Source organism: Anguilla anguilla, chromosome 5 (genome assembly GCF_013347855.1).
Source record: "Anguilla anguilla isolate fAngAng1 chromosome 5, fAngAng1.pri, whole genome shotgun sequence".
In the NCBI taxonomy this organism is placed as follows: Eukaryota; Metazoa; Chordata; class Actinopteri; order Anguilliformes; family Anguillidae; genus Anguilla; species Anguilla anguilla.
This window is the reverse complement of record NC_049205.1, coordinates 61,790,934-61,799,273: the sequence shown is the minus strand read 5'-3', so window position 1 is coordinate 61,799,273 and position 8,340 is coordinate 61,790,934. Positions and strand designations below refer to the sequence as shown.

Below are 8,340 nucleotides of genomic sequence, written 5' to 3'. Positions count from 1 at the left end.
CTGTGTGTCTGTATGTGTGTGTGAGAGAGAGTGTGTGTGTGTGTGTGTCTGTGTCCTCCCAGTTAATCACATAATTATTTGCTGTGATACACGGCGAGTGATCAGATTTCACTTGGGTTTCTTACAGGAGCAGTTTACTTGAGAGTCATCAGATTTCTTCTCTGCCCACCATATGGTGCACAATGGCATTTGACTCGCCCCTGCATTGTCAGATGGTAGACGGATCTATTAAACACAGGCTCTATTAATAGCATCGGGAATACTGTAGTTACAGACAAGGTTAAGTGTCCACCCTACGCACACACAGACACACAGAAACACACACAGACACACACACAAACATAGACACACACACATGCACACAAACACATACATACACACACACAAACACACCTAGACACACACACACACACACACAAACATAGACACACACACGCACACAAACACACACCTACACACACACACACGAACAAACACACAAATACACACACTCTCTCACAAGAACACTGCCTGGGGATGGAGCTATTGCACCAAAGCACTCTGAATTGTTGGTAATTGTGTGATAGACGCTTGGGTCTCTGGTTCATTCAGATCACAGCCTTCTTTCCCCCCACTCACCAAACCTAGACAGGCATGACTCAACAGTGCGGGTAAAAAGGCAAACTCACCACAGAGCGTAATTCACATCACCATCGATTACGCTTGTCTTGCTTATGAAAAACATTAATACTACAAGTAAAGTTTTAAAACAAAAAACAAAACAAGCTAAAATGTGAACATAGTGGCAAAAAAAAAAACACTTACTTCCACTGACAGCATAACGTTTTTTGAGTTGAAGTAACCAAGTGAAAGAGGGCAGTTCATGCGCTGTTTTAAATTTCATACCATTTTGCGCCCGTGCACTGCGTGTTTACGTGTACGTCACTCAGAATAAGAGCATGTGTCAAATAAAAACAGGCAAATAGCAGGGGGAAACTCACGAACAACACCGCGTCTGCGGTCCTTACAGTCCAACAGAGTTGTTTTTGAGCGCTGCTTTGCCATTTACAAGGGGTAATAAATTGGCAAATGCCAGTGTGAAGGGCAATAAAAAATACAGTCTTCTAGCCTGGCCGGGGACACTCGGATGACCTGCGGTACGCCGGGGAGAATCGATGAGTTCGGAAGCGCCGCCGGCGCGTTACGTTCCTCCCGGCTTTGAAAACACAGCGCATCAAAGAGGACCGGCGCGTACCGGGGGACGGAGTGACTGATAACCTTTTCGCCAAACGAGGAAACCGCTGGCATTCACTCAGCCCTGGTAAAAACGAGGAAACGGCGGGAACCCGGGGCCCCCGCAGGCCGCGGGACGGAGGACGCGGGGGGGGCTCGGCCATCGATTCCCGGCTCTCCGGGTTTGCTGGGAAAATATCGCTCGCGGTGGTTAGCGGCTGCCCTGGTGCCCTTGGCCAGAGTGGCTCCATTACCAGAGTATTGTATGTATGGTTCATAGACAGGTTGAGTGATGCTAAATAATTTATCCCTTCAGAGAGGGAATCAGACAAACGCTGAGGTTCAGCTACTGTGTTCTCCCGCACTGTAGAGATTTCTCATGCTTAAAAAAAAAAAAAATGTATCTACTGTTATTTTTACTGGTTTGCTCTTTGTTTCTCCATTTTTTTTCCTCCAGTTAAATTCCAGTTTTCTTTTTATTTTATTTTTTTTGTGAGCAGTCTGCTTGTACTAACCGCATAACCCTGGCCCTCTGACAGAAGAGAGGGGGTGGGGGGTCTTCAGATCTAGCCATCGAGTGGGATTTTGGCCTCTTAAACCGCCATTTCCGCCTTTTTCGAGAAAAAAAAAAAAGGAATATTCTCTGTCATCAGCTGCCAACTGACACTGGCACACACTGGAACACACTGGCGTACACTGGCACACACTGGAACACACTGGCGTACACTGGCACACACTGGAACACACTGGCGTACACTGGCACACACCGGAACACACTGGCGTACACTGGCGGACACTGGCACACACTGGAACACACTGGCGTACACTGGAACACACTGGAACACACTGGAACACACTGGAACACACTGGCGGACACTGGCACACACTGGAACACACTGGAACACACTGGCGGACACTGGCACACACTGGCACGCCGCCGATTGTGAGAACACAGCAATCGGAGAGAGAGCCGCTAATGAAGTGCTATCGCCAACGCTGGGAGGACTGTCATTTTCCACAGAAGAAGAGCCGGGATCAGGACCTTGAAACTGGAGACGTGCGGCTTTGCCAACCGCAACGGCTGCCCGAGCGCTTAGCATAAATACTGCAGTTAGCACGCAGCCCGTTCTCTTCTTCTTTGAAAGAGATCATTTCAGTCGTAAAATCTCAAAAAATCTAAACTCTGATATGGTAACATTGTTCTGCTTCATTCAATATTCTGACAATGTAATCATTTATATCAGTAGAATGTTCAAATACTCATTTGTCTTTCTGCATTCTCTCATCCTCTATTTTAGCATTTTCTTTGATTTGTCTGATTTGAGGTCAAACATTCTGAACTGAAGTAATTAAGTATAACACATTTACTGAAATTGAATACATAGATGGTAATCAGCCTATAAGCATGTAATAACACTTCAGTTTTGATTATGCTCTTTTTGTCAGGAAGGTGCTAAACTGTATCTAGCTGTCAATATCATTACTAATACTGAGGAAGCACTGAAAAAAATGGTCTTTATACATCGGGAATCAACTTCATGCAAGCATACAAGTAAATAGCGCTACTCTGAAGATTGTGTTGCGTTGTTGATTTTGCATTGCATCTCCGTTTCACAACCAGCTTACTATCTTTTTGCTCGCTAATGTTAAAAAGTCATCCAGCGTATAGGTGCTAATTTATTTTAGACCGGGGGGGCCCCATAGGTCAAAGCACGCAATGATGACTGACAATGAGGCTGAAGCTAGCGATCGTGTCGTCAGGGAGGCTTTCTTTTGGATTCCATTTGGGCCCGAGAACCCGAACTTACTCAGACAAGACGGTGTCAACCGCTGACTGATGTCCAATTAGAGCTCTTCTCCCCGCTGGTTCTGAATGTGGCTTGATGGGGAGGGTGGGGGGGTGGGGGGGGGAGGGCATGGACGCAGGCTCTCTCTATGAACGGGCCGTGTTGTTTGGGAAAGCTGGCAGGTGGTGTCTGTCACCATTAAAGGAAGCCTTTACAGTTGGCGGTTGTTAGGGCCGGTGAATGGGGCTCTTTGCTCTCCCGCAGTCAGCCCGATCCATCGAACGGCCGTCTAATGGAAATATTTTCATGGCTGGGGAGAGGGAATCAATGAGGAGCCTTTTTAAAAAGGAGTGCGTCTGTCGAAGGTAGAAAGGCAGGAGAAATTTAATGTCTTTTTCTCAAGAAACAAAACAAACCAAAAAAAAAAGATCCATTAACCAGGACGACATTTGCAACTTTTTTTTACAGACCTATAATTATACAATAATCCCACATCCTATCATAAGGGTTCACATTACCCTGATAAATGATTGCATTTGAAATTAAGCCACTCACTAGCACAGATATTACCATATGCACACACACGCACACACACACACACACACACACACAACACGGATGCACACATATACCGCACACGTGCACACACATACGGAGAGGAAAGCTCATGTTGATCAGCTGAAGTTTCTCGCACACGTGGACGTGTTCAGTGCTGCCCTTAATACAGAATAACAGTGGATAATGGTGCAGTCGGCCCTCCATAATTGCATATTGGATAACTGCACACTTCATTTTACATCACAGAATGATCTTGGTCCTGCTGCCTTCCAACGTGCGCACTGGTTTGCTCAATCACGTGTGAAAGGTAGGTTCTTTTTTTTTTTTTTTTAGCGTACGTAGCTTCCGAGACGCCACTGTACTTGCAGCAGCAAGGTCTTTAAAAGGTGGCAGGTAAATAAAGCGAGGAATTAGTTTGCTTGATGAAACGCTCCCAGACGTTCTGATGTGTGCATGTTTGCAATGGCCAATAGTTTCATTTGTGTTCATTACCTGGAATGTATGGTTAAACTGTAACCCCCGACCGCAGGAAAGGAAAATTGCCCTTGCCATTATGAGAGAAATAAATTATGGAGGAAGGAGACCGAGTATTGGAGTTATTGTCATTTGAAGACGGAATGAGAAAAGTGCTCGCATGAATCTGAAGCGAATTTCAGAATGTTTTCCCTCATTCTTTATTTTTTTCTCCCACACTGCACTGGGAGCCTATTATCCTACAGCTCGTTGAATTGATGCAGGCTGCGTACTGTACGTGCCAGAGCTAGAAGAGATGAAAGCAGTCATAACGTGCTGCGAATGGGGAGGCTTAGTCACGTTGTTTTTGTGTCAAGCGTTGATATTGAGTTTTTTTTTTGGGGGGGGGGGGACTTTTTTTCCCCCCTTTCCCCAGTTTGGCACGACCAATCATATTTCACCTCTCATACCCAGACCTACAGCTGTCCACTCAGGAGAGTGCAGACATGCACACAGTCGAGTGTCGTTTCTTGTCGCGACTCAGCCCGTGAGTCGGGTTCGCACGCACACGAGGAAGAGGAGGACACTTTATGTGCAGCTGAACAGCTGGACTTGCAGGTGCCCAATCGACCAGCGGGGGCGCTGGAGAGCAATGAGACATGGTTCGCTGCCACCTGAACCCTCCGTAACCCTGGACAACACTACTGCCAATTATGCATCGCCCTGTGTGGCAGCCGGCGCACGGACACACACGCACACACACACACACTCTCTCTCTTTCTCTCTCTCTCTCACACACACACACACACACACACACACAGACAGGGCCAGCTCTATAATTACTTCACTTGCCAAATGATATGTGTCATCACCAACACTTCACCAACATTTCTTGCCGATCTCACAAAGTGCAGTTTTTGTTTTTGCGTTCCTATGTGAAAAATTTTAAGCGAGCGAATCTGAAAGCAAGCACCACCATTGGGGTTACCGAGCTAATTTGCTCATTGAGAATAGGCTAATCAGTGGAAACAGAAAAGCTGTACAAACACTAGCCCGCTCCTGAATTGCAATTCCCACTCCTGAGCCAGCGTGCACAGATGTCTTACCAGGTGAGCGTGGACATTTGGAAGCAGGGCCCTTTACACCCCATGAACCTTTATGGTCTCGAAGGAGCGCAGAACATTCTAGAGCAGATTTACGGCATCGGTGGCCTTTTCACATGTGCCCATCACTTGGAAAGCACTACTTCCTGTTTTGTGTCAGTCAGTGTGTAGAGCAGACACGTGATTGGCTGAACGGGGTTCCGGAACAACATCGCGGCATGTTTACAGGGAGGCGCGCGTGTCAGGAGGGACGTGCATCACGGCGAAATGCGACTTGTCTTCGGCCTAATAGGAATTTTAAAAGGAAGCGCAACCTGAGACAAATTGAAATGCGTTTTTATAGCAGGTCCTTAAATGGTGCGCCGGGAAAGGTTGGAGGAGGAACATTCATCAGATGCGGGGCGAATCCGGAATGCGGGGGTTTCCGCGGTGACAGTGATTGAACGGCAGGTTTAAACTGACTTCACGGGTGAGTAATGTTTCCCTGGGATAGAGAATGACAATAATTGCGAAGAAAAGTAAGTTGATGGTAACGGGCGTGGAAAATTGATGCGGATCTCAGGAGCAGAATGTAGCGGCCAGTGGGGGGGGGGGAGGTGGGGGCTGGGGGGGCAGGTATGCTGCTTCAGATTCACGAGAAGGCTCATATTTCAGGCTGGTCGTCTTGATTCGCTGGCAGAATCACAATGGGCAGCGTGATAAGCGCACAGGAAATGCATAGCCACGCGTCCGCAGCGTTTAGCGTCACCGCCCAAGGTAGCGTTCGTTTCATTAAGACAGACGGCGCTGTTTGTGTTGGGATGGAGCACGCCGAACAGGTGTCACACTGGCGTTAACCTGTAACCTCTGAAATCTTCTCCACACACATAAACTTTATTTTTTTTAATTATTATTTATTATTACTTTACCTTCATTTTCATACTCATTGTTTTATTTATTGCTACTATGTAATGGTAAATCTCTTTGAGTTTGTGACTCAATAAGTTCTATTGCTATTATTATTTTTATTAGTAGCAGTAGTAGTCATCGTCGTCGTCGTAGTAGTAGCAGAAGTAGTCGCACTAGTACAACGGTCTCCAACCCTGGTCCTGTAGAGCTACAGGGTCGTCATGGTTTTCGTAGTGACTCTGCACTTCATGAATCAATTAGAGCAGTTGATTACACAGTTAACTCAACTCACCTGGTGTCTTGGGTCTCGACTGGGTGCTGATTTTAAGGTGAAAACAAAAACCAGCAGACCCTGTAGCTCTCCAGGACCAGGGTTGGAGACAACTGCGCTAGTATCAATAGTAGAAGTAGAAGAATACTAATCATGCACTCCTAGAAGAAATGGTCTGAGAGTGTTCTTTTGTATAGGTGATGGTTCTGTGTTGAAAGAGTGCAGTAGTTCTATTTGTGGCATTACTGTTCTATAACTATTATTACTGAGATACAGCACGAACATGTACCGAATGCACACGTGAAGGTGTTGACAGCACTCCAAGGCACTGTGATTCTTAATAACGAGGGAGATGTTTTTTGAACTTTGCTGCTCGAACGTAGTAACTACGGAACAAGATGAACACGGTTGGGTAGTAAAAAAGAAGAGGGGAAAAAAAGGCTGACACTGGAAAGACGGAATTGATAAGATCAAAGCATTTACCCAGAAAAGCAGCAGATAAGGGAAAGCATGGTGTAATTTAAAGAAAATTTCCCAGATAGCGTCGGCACTGGCAGCCCTTAAACTTCGCGGCCGCGACTGTCAATAGACGGGCTGATAAAATTTAATAGAGGGTGTGATTGCCTCCTTCTCTCATAAACTTTGAAGTCGTCACTGATAAAGGGGAGTTAAAAAAGGCCATGTTTAGTATTCAGGATCGTCCCCTGTCCCCCCCCCCCCGGCAGGACGACCAGAACTTTCTCAGGGTTGCTACCGAAACAGCGCTAACATCGGAGCCCACGCCAAAGCTAAAACAGCGACGCGGCTACGTACGCTACGTACGCTTCGCGACTCCTTCGCCCGTTTCCCCGAGCAACGGGCAGAGCTGCCCAGGCCGTCCGCCCCGCCCCGCGGAGCCGCGGGGAAAAGCGGAGGAAACGTTCGCTGCGATCGATGGCGTCCTCATCGTTCCCGTTGATGGCGGGACCGAGACGTGACCGGGCCGGATGAATCACCGGCTCCCCAGAACAATTAGTCACGCCGCACGGGTCGATCGCCCGGCGGCTTTCCATTAACAATAAAGACCTGTTATTTACTGAACCTCGCGCGATGCCTCAAACGTCAACCAGCCAATCAATGCCAGCGTTGGTACAATGTGATCTGATTTTGAATGGGGAAGTTCCGGTGGCCCAATGCGCACAACAAACTCAAACTTTTATATTTATTTATTCATTGCTGTGTAAGAGGACTGCGCAGACGCTGTGCAAGAGGACTGCGTAGACGCTGTGTAAGATGACTGCGCAGATGCTGTGTAAGATGACTGTGCAGACGCTGTGTAAGATGACTGTACAGACAGAATGTAAGAGGACTGCGCAGACGTTGTGTAAGAGGACTGTGCAGACTGCATTTAAGAGGTTTGCACAGATGCTGTGTAAGGACTGAACACAGACCTGGGCTGAATCACTGCACTGAGAACACAGGACTGAACACAGAACTGGGCTGAATCATGTCTCACCAGCCCATAATTAACTTATTTAATTACACCAAAATTTACCGAAGGCATATTTTAGCTTTTGCACAGAAACCTAGCCGGACATATTAACAGTTTCCACACCTTAAATACCTCAAATAGGGGTGTATTAACGTACTTTTATCATATTGCGAAATCATAACTGGATTAATTATTCCATATGCACACAAAGTATGATTTTAAATATGCCGCTACAAAAAGGAACTCATTTCAAAGAACAGGAAATACAAGCCGAACTGCACAAACTGAAGGCGACAGCTTGTGATATCCGAGAGCATTTGATGTACACTCGACTGCCTTCATTGGTGGTGTAATGTAGAATATTGAAGCAAAGGTATTTTCTGCTTTCCACCGCGTGTCCAATGTGCCTATTATCTTCCTAACAGTAATGGGTTATTAGAGGTGGAAAGAAGAGGGGGGAAAAAACCACTCGTTGTTAATGTTTGAAAAGGTTGGGGGGGGCACTTTAGCGAGCATTTTGAAGGATGAAGCCTGTCACAGCATTGGGGTGTGGGATAAAAAGAGGCTCTAGTGAGCTCCACAGAAACAAGGTATTGG

At 46.6% G+C, this 8,340-nt stretch overlaps 1 protein-coding gene across 1 annotated transcript in view; it reads left to right on the top strand.

Moving 5' to 3' along the window:
• Nucleotides 1–5,335: 5,335 nt before the first annotated feature.
• The window catches only part of LOC118227921, a 24,708-nt gene continuing 21,703 nt past the window's right edge, over nt 5,336–8,340 (top strand). Inside the window, exon 1 of the mRNA XM_035418991.1 lies at nt 5,336–5,582. The gene's annotated coding sequence lies outside the window, so the exon portion shown is untranslated. The remainder of the gene's footprint in view (nt 5,583–8,340) is intronic.